General features: G+C 37.9%; 1 non-coding gene across 1 annotated transcript; it reads left to right on the forward strand.

Annotated features, from left to right (window-relative positions):
- Positions 1-13,762: 13,762 nt before the first annotated feature.
- Positions 13,763-13,934, forward strand: LOC119621322 (U1 spliceosomal RNA). Its single transcript, XR_005237873.1, has one exon. It is a non-coding gene; the product is annotated as a U1 spliceosomal RNA (small nuclear RNA).
- The last annotated feature ends 211 nt before the right edge of the window (positions 13,935-14,145 follow it).

The raw sequence follows: 14,145 nt of genomic DNA on the forward strand, positions 1-14,145 counted from the left end.
AATGATATGTCTGAGACAGTTACAGACCTTTGCATACTTTTTTCTTATTCATGTGAAAGAGGGAGCTAGCGAGCAGGAAGGCATTAGGCATTGGAGGGAGTATAGGACATCTAATAGGATTGTAGAGAAAGGTAAAACTGCTGAGAAAGAAGAAACTCTTCTCTGATTCCATGATTGCATCTAGGAATTCAACTGTGAAGAAATGGAAGCAGAAGGCTGTATTATTATTACTATTTGTGTTTTGTCCTGCAAGAGCTTAGCAGAGATCTTGTCTAACTTCCAACATAGTGTGACTTGGCATGGTTTGTGGAGATTTTTTAACCTAATTAAAAGAACTCTGTTTTCAGAAGATTCTTATTTGGGGTGTCTTTTTTTGGACTTCACTAATAGTGTCAGTGGCATTTATTTATTGGTGCTGCATGTTTGGTTCACCAGGAAGCACACTCTGAGATGGTGTTAATTTTTCAGGTCGTGCATGAAGGAGGAGTACCCTTAGGATCAAACCTTGGAAGAGAGGTAGAAGCAGCAGGGTTGGCATGGAGAGGGGTCTAGCTGTGATGTAGACCCAGCCCAGCAGTCTTAGCTGATTCCATGCGGAGCTCTGGAGCTAAAAAGGCCTGGCAGAGACGCCTTGTATTGGGCCAACATTTCCAATCCTTTTAACCCTAATCAGTCATTTGACTGTGGGCTGCCCGTAGAAGGATATGACTTTTAGGGGAGAGGGTTCTCTATGGCTGAGACTGAGACAGTCCCAGAAGTGGCTGACAGCAAAGGCTGTACACTCCACAGCTGTAGTCATAGATCTTCCTAGTGACTCTCTCAATGTCACATGGCTCAGAAGTGGTAAGGAATCTAGGATTTCTGACGCCTACTTAGGAGAGTTTCTGTCTTTTATGTGCTGCCTTTCAGCTCACGTGACTACCCAGTGGGACCAGCACCAAGCTTGCCAGTATGTTCTCTAGGCCTTGTTCTTGGCAGCAGTGGCTGAGCTATGTGAACTTTATGTGAAAGTAATATTTTTGAAAAACCTCAGGTGGCCTAGGTTTAACAGAGTACGTTCCAGGATTGGCTGAGGCAAAGAATTTCTGGCATGGAGTCATTGCTAATTCACCAAGTTCTCTCAGACAATTTATTATAAATCTGAAGGGACACTGAACTGGCCAGCTTGCTTCCCATTTTTGTTCATGTCCAGGGTGAATACTGAGTTTAGCGTCTCACTGGCTCTTTTTGCTGCCTGAGTGTGTCAGTCTTGATCTAAAAATAGCCTGAATCCTACTAGGGTCAGTGTGGGTTGACTAGAGGTCAATGTTTCTGGAACCCTGAGGAGGTTGGAGAGGAGGATGAAGGGAGTCATGAAGAGAAAGAAGAGATTTTATTTGCGGTAGACATGGATGGCTTTGCCTGAGCATTACAAAACAAGAGAAATTGCCTCAGGAAGGTAGATTAACATAGAAAAGGTTGTTCATTAACCTTTAAGAAAGCAAGGAATTGTTATGCAGCTGTGTAGGCACAGCAGGAGAGAGACAATGATTGATGGGTGAGGAGACGGCATGGAGGTAGAGCAAAAAACATGGTCCAGGAGTCAAAAACTGGATTCTAGTTCTTACTTGCTTCTCACCAGAATACATCTTTGAGTCAAAGTTTTTATCTCTCTTGGTTTTAGTTTCTGCATGTTTAAAATGGGTCTGATTATGTCAAATTTGCCTTATTCCTTTGATTGTTACAGGGAACAAAAGAAACAATGGATGTAAATATGTAAAGTTCCATATGAAAAAGAATGAATTTCTTAGGCCCTTTCATACAAGTTCCAGGACTTTAGGCAGTTCTGGGGACTCTGTGATACATACAAAATGGATAGTAGAGTTTGTAAGATCATAAATCCTGGAGGTTCTAATTATCTTGGTAAGGGTAGGAGTTTTGACTCAGCTACTACTTTGGAAGGTCTCCTGATATTGAGAATTCACTGGACCCCTATAGGTGGCTTCTGTCTGTCTCAACTCTTAGACAAAATGAAGTTCCTTTAAACAACTGAAGGTTCAGGAAATGAGTCAGGATGACTAAGAGTTGCTAGTGGTGCAACATGATGTGGATCCAACAAAAATATGTTGTTGGTGTAGACATTTGTTAAGGTTTGAGGACTAACATTTTGTGAGAACTCAGTCAAGTGAGATGATATTTTGAATTAAAATCTTCTACAAATTCCTGATGAAGACTCATGTATGAGAGACCATAATATTTCTTGGAAGAGATCAGAAACAGGACTCATATGGTCTATTGTAGTAGTCTTCCAACTCATCTTACTAAGTCTAGTTTTTCCTGTTTCAGTTATTCTTTATATTCTTAAAAGAGTTACCTTTCTAAATCTGCTTGTGCTATTTCCCCTGCTTACCTCTGTTGCCTTTAGACTAAGGTCTCAGCCTTGCATATACCAGAATCTAGGGCAGGGATCTTGTCTGCTATGTTCCCTGCTGTGACTGCATTATCTAGCATGATTTTTAGCATATAGTAAGTGCCCAGTAATACTCGTTCATGAATTAATAAAAGTTATACATGATTCAACCTTAATCTATACTTCCAATTACTTTTCCTAACCATCTTCCCTAACTCCACATGTCTACCTAGACAAGTTGCTCACAGTTCCCCAAATTCGTTTGGTTATCTCAATCCATGTCTTTGGCATACGTGTCTTGCTGCCTAGAATACCGTCCCACATTTCCGTTCCATTTTGTTCTACAATGCTCACATTGTGTGTGCTGTAGGGCAGTTGTTTCCATGTCTGTCTCTCTTACAAGATCTTATTCATCTTTTTATCGGTCTAGTTCCTGGATGTAATAGGTACTTAATTAATGTGTGCTGAATGATCAAATGGATGTATTTTATGATGAACCAGATAGCTTAATGATTTGTTTACCATATTCTCTCTGTGGGCTATAACTAAAGAACTGGAAGCAAGAGTGAAACGTCAAACACTGCAGGTACTAGGCCAAGAAATATTCCTTTTATTTTCAGTTTTCAAGATGAAAACCAGTGATATGTTTCATTGTTACAAATTTTTAGACTCAACCACTTATCACAAGCCTAAACTCTGGTGCTAATAAAGCTCTTTCTGTCATTTGGGAGAAAACAACTCTCTTCCGAGGATATTGACTGCACCACGAAGTTCTGGCTCAATATTTTACACATTCCTAAAATGAACCAGTTGAAAGAAGGTGATAACTCTTTTAAACTTTTATTTTAATTTCAAGGGTACATGTGCAGGCTTGTTAAAATGGTATTAAGTCTAGCACCCATTAGTTATTTTTCCTGATACTCTCCCTCCTCCTGCCTTCCATCCTCAAGTAGGCCCCAGTGTCTGTTGTTCCCCTCTGTGTGTCCATGTGTTCTCATACTTTAGCTCTCACTTATTAGTGAGAACATGGTATTTGGATTTCTGTTCCTGTGTTAGTTTGCTAAGGATGGTGGCCTCCCACTGTATCCACGTTCCTGCATAGAACATGATCTCGTTATTTTTTATGGCTGCATAGTATTCCATCCTGTATATGTAACTTATTTTCTTTATCCAATCTGTTATTGATGGGCATTTGGGTTGATTCCATGTCTTTGCTATTGTGAGTAGTGCTGCAATGAACATACACGTGCATGTGTCTTTATGACAGAATGATCTACTTTCTTTTGGGTATATACCCAGTAATGGGATTGCTGAGTCAAATGGTATTTCTGTTTTTAGCTCTTTGAGGAATTGCCACCGATAGTGGATAAACGTTCCTTTTTTTTCCACAACCTTGTCAGCAACTGTTATTTTTTGACTTTTTAATAATAAGCCATTCCGACTGATATGAGATGGTATCTCATTGTGATTTTGATTTGCATTTCTCTCCTTTTTTTCTTTTTTGAGATGGAGTTTCACTCTTGTTGCCCAGGCTGGAGTGCAATGGCACAATCTTGGCTCAGCGCAACCTCCGCCTCCTGGGTTCAAGCAATTCTCCTGCCTCAGCCTCCCGAGTAACTGGAATTATGGGCATGCACCACCACACCCGGCTAATTTTTTGTATTTTTAGTAGAGATGGGGTTTGACCATGTTAGTCAGGCTGGTCTTGAACTCCTGACCTCTGGTAATCCACCCACCTCGGCCTCCCAAACGGCTGGGATTACAGGTGTGATGATTTCCATTTCTCTAATGATCAGTGATATTGAGCCTTTTTTCATATGCTTGTTGGCCACATTTAAGTCTTCTTTTGAAAAGTGTCTGTTCATGTCCTTTGCTCACTTTTTAATGGGTTGTTTGGTTTTTTCTTATAAATTTGTTCCTTATAGATTCTGGATATTAGACTTTTTACTGATGCATAGTTTGCAAAAATGTTCTCCCATTCTGTAAGTTGTCTATTTACTCTGTTGATAGTTTCTTTCACTGTATAGAAGCTCTTAAGTTTAATTAAATCCCACTTGTCAATTTTTGCTTTAGTTGCAGTTGCTTTTGGTGTCTTCATCATGAAATCTTTGCCCATTCCTATGTCCAGAATGGTATTGCCTAGTTTATCTTCCAGGATTTTTACAGTTTGGGATTTTGTATTTAAGTCTTTAATACATCTTGGGTTGATTTTTGTATATGGTGTAAGGAAGGGGTCTAGCTTCAATTTTCTGCATATGGCTATCTGGTTATGCCAGCACCATTTATTGAATAGGGAGTCCTTTCCCTGTTGCTTTTGTCAGCTTTGTCAAAGGTCAGATAGTTGTAGGTGTGCGGCCTTATTTCTGTGCTCTCTGTTTCATTGGTCTATGTGTCAGTTTTTGTACTAGTACCATGTTGTTTTGGTTATTGTATTCCTGTAGTATAGTTTAATGTCAGGTAGTATGATGCCTTCAGTTTTGTTCTTTTTGCTTAGGATTGCCTTGGCTATTCAGGCTCATTGTTGATTCCACAAGAATTTTAAAATAATTTTTTCCTAGTTTTGTTAAGAATATTATTGGTAGTGTAATAGGAATAGCAATGAATCTATAAATTGATTTGGACAGTGTGGCCATTTTAATGATATTAATTTTTCCTATCCATGAGCCTTGAATGTTTTTCCTTTTGTTTGTGTCATCTCTAATTTCTTTCAGCAGTGTTTTGAAATTCTCATTTCAAAGATCATTCACCTCTCTGGTTAGCTGTAATCCTAGGTATTTTACTCTTTTTGTTGCAATTGTGAATGGGATTACATTCCTCATTAAGCTCTTGGCTTGACTGCTGTTGGTGTATAGGAATGCTAGTGATTTTTGTACATTGATTTTGTATCCTGATAATTTGTTGAAGTTGTTTATTGGCTTAAGGAGGTTTTGGACTCAGACTATGGGATTTTGTAGGTATAGGATGGTATAGTCTGTAAATAGGGATTGTTTGACTTCCTCTTTTCCTAATTGGATGCTCTTTTATTTCTTTATCTTGCCTGATTGTTCCAGCCAGGACTTCCAATAGTGTGTTGAATAGGAGTGGTGACAGAGGGCATCCTTGTCTTGTGCCAGTTTTCAAGGGGAATGCTTCCAGCTTTGGCCCATTCAATTTGATGTTGGCTGTGGGTTTGTCATAGATGGCTCTGATTATTTTGTGGTATGTTTGAGGGAAGGTAATAACTCAGTACATTTTTTTCTCCTATTGGAGAAACAATTTAAAGTATTTGTGTATTACTTTGGATGGTAGGACTTTTTGTAAAGGATTAGATTATATATAATAATGACTCAAACAAAATAACATAATTTAGTGATTATGTTAGACATGGTGTCATGTGTCATTTAGCGATTATATTAGGTACTCTGTCATAATCATGGTTATAACATGATTTAGTGATCTTATTAGGTACCCTGTTAAGCATAGTCAAAACTGACATAGTACTGAATACAATAATATATTCAATAAGTCACTATTAAATTATCTTAAAAAGGAATTCTTGTTTGAATTTTTAATGGGGAGGGATACTTACGCTATGTGTAGAAATGAAGACATTTTGCAAAGTTAGGCAAAGCCCTGGAAAATATTTTTCATTTAATTTCTATTTTCTATGTTCCACATTTACTGATCTTAAATACTGCTTTAATTGGTAAGAATCCCTTTAAAGATAACCTGGACACAGAATTGATTAATGACTTGTTGGCATCGTGAAAGCTGGAGACAAAACAGAATGTTCTGGATCCTCAGCCACATTATCATGCCCATTTTAAGGACTGAATACCACGTATATTCAAATACGCATGTGCCTAATTACCATGTTGAGATTATTGTGGGATTTCTAGAGTTAAAGACTAACTTTACTTTTTACCACTTTTCTGCTTAGCTATTTAGGGAGAGCATAGTTGATTTCTAGTTCTCTCAAAGTAGATGATTCTAAGCCTGCTCTTCCACTCTCAGTTTTCCTTTCCTGTTCTATGCACTTGTACATAGGTTTTAGATGATCTATATGTTGCAAGCTCTCTGTGTCAAAGGAACCCATCTTTGTTATAAATGCCTGAAGGTTGACTATATTCTCCCTTTGTTGTATCTTTTGTTCTTATCGTAATTAGTATAGTCTACCTAATAAAAAAGGGGAGCACTTAACTATTTTCTAAAGACTTGTTAAGAACTTCTGCATGTATTATCTAATTTAATCCACACAAAAGTCTTATGAGGTGAGTGGTGTCATTTCCATTTTGTAAAGGAGAAAATGAGCTAAGAAAGGTTTTATTATTTGAAAAACCATATTACCAGCATTCATTCATTCACTAAATATTTATTGAGCTCAGTTCAAGACACTGAGTTTATGGTTGCCAAAAAGAGGTTCTTATCTTCATGGAGCTTATGTTCTAGTGGAATCTACATCACAGAGCCTTTGACTTTAGCACTGACATGTAATTGAGCAACCCATACTATAACATTCTTGAAAGTAGAGACCATATCCATGGACTGTATCAATTCAATTACTGAACTGAATGAAATTCTGACAATTAGGATTTATTCTTATCTGCCACCTGTTGTTTCCTCCTTACTGGATGTTTGAAAAGGTAGATACATATGCGTGGGTAGAAGAGATGGATAGCCCCTCCTAAGCTGATTTCCTCCAGTGACTTTTCTTCTCCCCAAATTCCCATCAGAGGTTATTTAGCTGAAGGTTCTCTAATTTCTGGTTCCCCCTTCTAAGTGTCAAACGTAATATGGTATAAGAAACCATAATCTAGGAACTTGTCATTGATATCTCAGCACAAATGAATTCATTGATAAGTAACAGTGACTGTTTTCACTAGAGGGGCACAGGTTGAAGTATACTCCAAGAAAGTAGAAGTCCAGATATTTTGTTCTGGCTGAGGCTATTTCTTTTTTCTGCAAGGCAACCCGAGTATGGTCTAAGTAATTAGGGCAAATCACCAGGTCTAGGGCAGTGGGGGTGGAGATGTATGTGAAGGCAAAGACAAAGTGCTAAGGAGCTTTGGGTGATATATGGGAAGTGTATCTGTGTGTGTGTGTGTGTGTGTGTGCGTGCGCGTGTATGTGTATGTGTGCGTGTCACAGTTTTGCCTGAAGCACTATTCATATCTGAGAGTTGCCATTTGTAACTACTAAGAAAACAGCACCTCAGTTAAGCTTCCTTTCTCTTTGGATTTGGCTCTTAAAAGACTGCACCATTTATGTGATGCTTTCATTTCATGGGATACCATTATAGTTTTTGTGTTAGACTGGGTCAACAATGTGTTAGTAGACCAGTACTGTATGTTATTCATTACCTAAATACAATCATGTATTTTCATAAAAGTAGCTACTTCTTCATACTGCCCATCTTTCACCTAAAGGGTAATTAAGGGAAGAAATGAAGCAAATCGTATTTTATGATGTTTTTGCTTCATTTAAACTGCCAGAGTAGTTTTGTGGTCCTAATTTAAAACCTATTATAGTATAGAGAAGGGCTACTTAGAGGTGGAAAACAAGAGGGTTTCACATAGCTAGCTAAATGAGAATGTGATTCTTAATGACTGTTGAAACAATACTGAGGACAATAAGGATTGTAATATTTTTGAAAAGCAGCCTGCAAATCCAATTCAAGGGGAGAAAAGATTTCTCGTTTTCTTATTTTTGGAGTCAGCAGGATTTCCAGCTGGATGTAATTTCAGGAAGTGATGTGACTATTTATTCAATAATGCTTTGCAAATTTCCTGGGAAATGATGGAATAATTTTCATGAAATTAAAGTGGCTATTGAAATATATGTCATACTATTTGCCAAGTGTTATTTCTTGTCTATTTAACCATATTAATTCATTTTATAATGAAAATAAACTCTTAGTAAATACTTTCCATAGACATATTTTCTAGGACTGAAAATACATTATAAAAATCCAGATCACCAAAGCCAACCAAATTAAATAAATAGACAGTGAGTACCTCCTATGGTGCCATGCATGATGCTAGGTATTGGGAAAACAAAAACTAACTTTAATTATTTTTTCTGAACTCATGGAGCTTAATGACTGGCAGTAGAGATAGTCATTGAAGCAATGGGTCACTCGGCCACGTGTAAAATGATAACATTGGGAAGTACTATGCAGGGAAGGGACATGGTGCTACAACAGTATCTGACATTCATGGAAGGCTTCTCATGTATACGTTGTTAAAGCTGAGATCTAAAGGATGAATAGGAATTATGTAGCTAAAGAGTAAGAACAAGAATCAGGGGATAAACCCTGAGGCTTGTTGACCAGGCAAAAATCTTGTGGTCTATTTTAAGAACAATGAAATGATTTTAATAGCAGGGGTGAGGGTGGATGAGGGGTGATACAACCATGTCTCTGCTTTGGAAATATTACTCTGGATGCAACTTGGAGGATGGATGATAGAGGGTCCTGAGTGTGTGTGGCAAAGCAGTTGTGAGGCTCCTGTAGATGTCCAGATGGGAAGGAATGTTAGCAAAGACTATGGATGTGGACATGCTTTATGGTTGGTTTAAGATAAATTTACAATACTTTCATCCCGGGTTCACATCTATGTTCACTTACACACACACAGAGCTGATGGTTTGTGAGATGTTTGAGAACCTGTTTCTCAGGATCCAGTCCTTGATTGTCTTTTCTTGTTTACATCAGGGAAGCCAAATGCATTTTTATCTCAAGTGCGAACTCTGGTTGGTTGATAGCAGATGCTGGGAGAGCACTACTGAGGTTTCTGGAGTCACATAAGGGCTTAACAATAGAGAGTGCTTTAATAGCTCCTTCAGTGAGCACAGAGTTGGGAGTGGTGGCATGCATGCCTTTTCAGAGCCTTTACGGTTCACATTTTCCATGGCAGACTTTCCATTTTTCTCCAAGGATAGGAGTAGTACTTGTTCCAACCCTCATAACCATTTTCCTAGACACTCTGCCTCTATTCCCTAGGCTTTTCTGGGATTCTGAAGTGTAGTATCTTGGGTCAGATTCATTCTTCCTCTGAATGCACTCAGCTCTCTTAGACCCATTAAGTCAGTTACCATCCTCCATTTGCTTTCTATCTTCTAAAACTTCGTAAACATTTCTCATTTGCTGTTATATCCATTGTGTTCTTATTGTCCTGTGGATCACTATGTTTTTATTTATTAATCTCTTTTGGTCCATTTATAATATTACGGTTTCATTTATTCAATTTTCTGTTTCTTCGGTCTACCATGTTTCATCAAAACTTGTGCCATGGTTTTCTACTTATGCTCTTTGGTATATACTTATTTAACTGAAGGGATATGCAACCATCAGAGAGTATCAGTGAACAATTCACAACCTCTATTTATTAGGGCAAAAGGCTTTGGGTATTGACATGTTTTGACTGTGTCCCCACCCAAATCTCATCTTGAATTGTAGCTCCCATAATTCTCATGTGTTGTGGGAGGGAGCTGGTGGGAAATAATTGAATGATGGGGGTGCTTTCCCTCATACTGTTCTCATGGTAGTGAATAATTCTGATGAGATCTGATGGTTTTATAAGGGCAAACCCCTTTCACTTTGTTCTTTTCTTCTCTTTTTTCTGCTGCCATGTCAGACATGCCGTTCACCTTCTGCCATGATTGTGAGGCCTCCTCAGCCATGTGAAATTGTGGGCCCATTCAACCTCTTTTTCTTTATAAATTACCCAGTCATGGATATGTCTTTATCAGCAATGTGAGAAGGGATTAATTCTGGTATGATTAAAATATTTCGTGCTTTGGTGTGTCTTTCCAGTTCTATCATTCCCCACACCTCCATAAGCACATTATCATTTCATACACCAGTCTACCTGTAGTTTACTGTTTTGACAGTTTTCTAAGGGCTATGTATTGTTGATTATGTTCTTTGAGCTTCAAATTCCCTTCACTCTAGCTAAATTCTTCTTATTCTTTCAAATCTGGTTTAAGTGCCCTTTATTTTGAAAGCCTTTCCCTATCTAACCCCAAGGTATGATTCATATACTCCCTGTATCTCTCATCTGAATACCTCCTTTGGACTCATAGTGTCTTTTGCTTTCTTGATTATAATATTTATCACCGTATCATGACATTTGACTCTCTTGTTTAGTTTATAAAATAGACTGAGCCCATTGATGACAGGCTCTGGGTTTATTTGTGCAGTATTTCCATGACCTGTATTACAAAGTAGACACTCAATACCTGCTTGTGGAATTAATGATGCTATGGGACTCCACTTCTAGAAGTGATCGTTTTCATTACTTTAGGAAGTCTGTTTTACCAAGGTGCTTTCTTCACAGTTGTGCTTTATGGACTCTAGTCATCAGGAAATTAACTGCAGAGAACACACATGCAGAACATGAGGTTACCAAGGGTCAAGTGCATGTGCATGTTTTTGATTTGGGCACAGGGAAGTTTATGAGCCTTAGGAGCACACTTTAGAAATTCTCAATTGTATATACTGCAGGTGAAATACACTTTATGTTGAAGCACGTGGTTAATTATTGAGATTTGGCTGACTGTTAAAGGAATAGCCTCTTGTTCAATCTAAGTTGATGATGCAAATGAAAAACACAGCTAAAAATATCACTTATGTCTGAAAAAGCCAGTCCAAAAAATGAAAAGCAATTAGCTTGAACAGCTGGAAGCAGATTTTGCCAGGATCTGTATTTACCAATATTTGAGTACAATTGGTTCACAATTTTGTACTTGGGGTAATAGCTTCATTCAAGCCCAGAGGAGGAAAATTTCTTTATGCTAGATATTTTTCTAAGCATTCCCCCTTCTTCCCTCTTCTTCCTGCCTCTCCTTCAATCATACACTTAGAAGTCTATGATATATAATGTCAAATAATTTTAAGGACCTGGGAGGAAAAGTAGGGAGATAATACTATAAATCAAATAAAGCAGTCTCTGGGCTTAGGCTGTCTAAGTTTGAGTCCCAAATTCAATGTTACTGTATGACCTTGGGGAAGTTACTTACCCTTCATGTACCTCATTTTAAAATGAGGTTATAAAGATATATTTTAGTGTTGTTGTAGGATTAAGTGACATACTTGTAAATTTCTTAGAATAATCCTTGACATGTCATAATTCTATTATTCATTTATAGTTCTGAGGTCAAATATCAGTTTTGACTTCTTTTGTAGATGATGAAAAATATTCATTCCCACCTACCCTGTACAGTGGAAATCACACTGTCCTATAATTCACACCGGAAACATAAAGAGTTAGTGCCAAGATCCTCTATGTGCCCTTTGATTAAGGCTTCTTAATATTTGTCATCTCTACCCCTATTCTAAAATCCAACTTTTAGCTTTCATTTAAGAAAGGGAGTGTCTATGGCCAATGAAAGAGTGTATCCTTTCATTTCTATTCTGCTTAATTTCTGTGTCACTTGATTTTTTTCCTAAATTGTACTCGCTCAATTTGAATGTATAGCAACATCAAACAAAAAAGCAGAAGTAATTAGGTTTGTCAGTCCACAGAATTTTGGACCAAATATCCATGAAGTGGTGGGTAGATTATAATACCTAATACAGAGTATCAAAATGAGCTCTTTCAATCCCACACATAGTCTCCATGTGGTATGAGATGCCACTGGCCTGAGCTGATGTAGTATTTTTTATATGAATGAAGGCTGTTCAAGGACTTGAGAATAATTTGTTTTCTTAATTAGTATAACCCTTTCCTCCATTTTCTTTATACTACACTTTGATCAGTGATGCCTTCTTTCATGTATTGTGTGGAAAAGCAAATTTCAGTCTTGTCTTGATGAATTATAAATTCCAAGAGTTCAGAGCAAAAATGAGTATGTATGCTTCTGCACATGCATACGTACGCTTATAAAAAGTGACGGCTGGCCAGGTGCGGTGCTCACACCTGTAATCCTAGCACTTTGGGAGGTTGAGGCAGGTGGATCACTTGAGGTCAGGAGTTTGAACCCAGCCTGGCCAACACGGTAAAACCCCATTTCTATTAAAAATACAAAAAAATAGGTGTGGTGGTGCATGCCTGTAGTCCCAGCTACTCAGGAGGCCAAGACATGAGAACTGTTTGAACCCGAAGAACGCAGGTTGCATTGAGCCGAGATCATGCCAGTGCACTCCAGCCTGGGCAACAGAGTGAGACTGCATCTTAAAAAAAAAAAGTGACAACCTGTGGAGACTTCTGTTTGCAAGTGAAAATGTTAAAGTGTCAAAAAAAAAAAATGTATATACCATGCAAAAAGTAAACCACTAAAGCTAGTATTCCACAGAAAACCACATGGATATCAAATAGACTTCTAGAATCTATTATAATAATGGATAGACCCCATGAACAAACACTTCAACAGGATAAATCTATTAGGGGAAATGTAATAAAATTTCCCTATGGGAATTTCTCTCTGAATGAAATTATCAGGTCTATTAAGAAATAAAAGGGAAAGTTTAAATATCTAAGACTTTTAAAACTCTGAGAATATTTTAGACCATGGCTATCAAAACAGAGACTGTTGAACTGAAAAATGCCTTATACTGCAGGGAGAACTGGCATAGAAGTAGAGGAAAAATAGTAGAGAGAAACAGATAATTTAGATAATTAATAGTATGGTATGCTTAGATTTAAAGGGAGGGAAATGAAAGAGTGTACATATCAAGAAGCAAAGAAAGGTAGTCTCTTTTTCCAAGGCTGACTCAGTGCTTCTGGAGCTAAGTGTTTCACAGTTGGAGAAGTAGGAGGGCAAGCTGCTAAGAGAACTAGGAACTACTCATGCATTGTCTGTATTCCTGAAGGGTAGAAAATGGAGTACTCCAAGTGTATTGCTCTGTGATCATTAGGAGGATTTGGAAATAGATAATCTTGAGGGGAAGTCACCCTCCATAGTCTGTAGCCATTGGAAATGTGTCAGTGCTTCCAACAATAAATCCACCTTAGCTCAGCTATGCAGCAACCAAAATAGCATGCTAGTGGTACAAAAACAGGCACATAGACCAGTGGAACAGAATAGAGAGTCCAAAAATAAGGCCACACACCTACGACCATTTGATTTTCAACAAAGCTGGCAAAAACAAGCAATGGAGAAAAAACTCCCTAGTCAATAAATGGTGCCGGGATAACTGGCTAGTCATATGTAGAAGATTGAAGCTGGACCCCTTCCTTACACCATATACAGAATCATCTCAAGAGGGTTAAAGACTTAAATGTAAAGCCTAAAACTATAAAAACTCCGGGAGACAACCTAGGCAATACCATCCTGGACATAGGAACGGACAAAGATTTCATAACAAAAATGCCAAAAGCAATTGTAACAAAAGTGAAAATTGAAAAATTGGATCTAATTAAACTTAAGAGCTTCTGTACAGCAAAGGAAACTACCTTACTTACCTAGCAGGGGAGATACTGTGATCCCAAAGGTGGTTTTCCCAGAGTAAGGCTCACCTATTGCACTCTGGGTGTGCTGGCCCTTGTGATTTTCCCAAATGCAAGAAACTTAACTACGTAATTTGTGGTCATGGTGGGAGGGGGGACTGTGTTTGTGCTTTCCCTGTGTATACTGTTAAATAATTTTTAAAAATTAAAATGAAACTGTCAACAGAGTGAACAGACAACCTACAGAATGGGAGAAAATGTTTGCAAACTATGCTTTGAACAAAGGTCTAATATCTAGCATCTGTAAGAAACTTAAATTTGCAAGAGAAAAACAACCCTATTAAAAAGTGGGCAAAGGACATGAACAGACACTTTTCAAAAGAAGACTTA

The sequence above is a fragment of the Chlorocebus sabaeus genome, chromosome 11 (genome assembly GCF_047675955.1).
Source record: "Chlorocebus sabaeus isolate Y175 chromosome 11, mChlSab1.0.hap1, whole genome shotgun sequence".
NCBI lineage: Eukaryota > Metazoa > Chordata > Mammalia > Primates > Cercopithecidae > Chlorocebus > Chlorocebus sabaeus.